This window comes from Chinchilla lanigera, unplaced genomic scaffold (genome assembly GCF_000276665.1).
Source record: "Chinchilla lanigera isolate Chin_1 unplaced genomic scaffold, ChiLan1.0 scaffold00064, whole genome shotgun sequence".
Taxonomy (NCBI): Eukaryota; Metazoa; Chordata; class Mammalia; order Rodentia; family Chinchillidae; genus Chinchilla; species Chinchilla lanigera.
Window position 1 is genome coordinate 12,732,176 of NW_004955465.1, and position 1,546 is coordinate 12,733,721.

Here is a 1,546-nt window from a genome sequence, read left to right on the forward strand (position 1 = left end):
TTTTCTCCTTGCTGAGACAAAATACCCAACACCCAAATTTAAAGCAGGAAAGCTTTATTTAGCTCACAGTTTGTAGGGGTTTCAGTTTATAATTGACTGGCTCCAAGGCAGGGTGACAGAGGAAAACAGTTCATGGCGGGCATAAGATAGCAAAGCAAGCAAGCCAGCGACTCCAAGCAATCAGTGGCAAACCTCTTTCTGTCCATTACATTATATGCAGGCTACCCACCCTTAGGGCAGGTAGCACTCACACCCTTAGTCCTTGCACATTTGATCCTAGCATTGTACCACATCAATCCCAGCGTCACACATCCTAGATCCAGCCACCTCTGCACCACAGGAGGCTTGAGAGGAGAGGGGGACCTAGACACAAGCCTTAAAAGCAGGCCAGAATATTTCCTGATCTGTTCCAAAAAGTTTCCTAAGACAGATGCAGCAATTAGAGACGTTTTTTTCGCCGTTATTTGGAAGATGTTTCCTGAAGTGTTGTATTTCCATGCTTCCTATGGAGAGGAAAGCATGGTGAAGGGCGATAGTAGATAAACTGCCAGGAGCTGGACAGCCAGATCCCTAGCAAGATTACTCACACTGTGGATGCAAGTAAAAGCAGGAGTCTCAACCCAGAGGCCCAGTTAAGCTGTGGTGGCTCGGGGGTCATTAGTGACTCTGCTTATCTGCACCCGGAGCAACACTGGAGTCTTGCTGCTTGGAGAGGATCCTGCGATCTCCCTGAAGTCACAGGAGTAGCTTTATTCTTTCAGGTGGCCATTTCCATCAATATGTAGCAGATCCCAACAAATATTTCTGACATGTATACTACTGAAATAGAATTCTGAGCCCTGTTTCAAAATAAATTTTAAATAGAGTTCAAATGAGTTAATTACATGAGAAAAATACACCTCACAGAAACTGATATTAGAAAACTAAAGAATCAAATCTTATATTGGATAAATAAATTAAATTTATAAATATAACATTTTGCTAAAATACAAAAATAAAATTATTGACCCAAGAGAATTCATTTATTTAACAAAAAATGCCTGTCTAATGCAATATCTTGAATGTGATTTGAAAAAGAGAATTTTAGAAAATTTCTTTTCAAAAGTGGAATAACTTTGAAATAACCTCCCTGGAGGAACATAATGGAAAGCTATAAAAACCTTTCATAGTTTTTTTCTGTATAGGGAGGGATACTAAATGGGAAAAGGTCATTTGAATTTTCATAAAACCATGACTCACAGTGACCTCTGGACTAATCTGCAGAGCATGTCCACTCTGTGCCTATAACAGCCCTGGTCACCCCGAACACCACCTTCACTAGAACCTTGACAGAGAAGAGGGACAAACCCTGGAGAGGACAGTGATCACACTTTACCCACATGCCACCGTGTGGGGGTCAAACAAGTATCGGCCCTCACTGACACTTTTACAGGATGGACTGAGGCCTTCCCTGCCCATTCAGAAGAGGCTCTGTTGGCAGCCAAGGGGATCCTCACAGAAGTCATTCCCCTGTTTGGACTACCCCAGTCCTTGATTTTTTTTTTTT

General features: G+C 42.0%; 1 protein-coding gene across 4 annotated transcripts in view; it reads right to left on the reverse strand.

Moving 5' to 3' along the window:
* Positions 1-275: 275 nt before the first annotated feature.
* Positions 276-1,546, reverse strand: part of LOC102003850 (putative vomeronasal receptor-like protein 4) — a 16,967-nt gene continuing 15,696 nt past the window's right edge. For all 4 annotated transcript variants that reach the window (XM_013521805.1, XM_005398941.2, XM_013521804.1 and 1 more), the window contains exon 4: positions 276-839. The gene's annotated coding sequence lies outside the window, so the exon portion shown is untranslated. The remainder of the gene's footprint in view (positions 840-1,546) is intronic.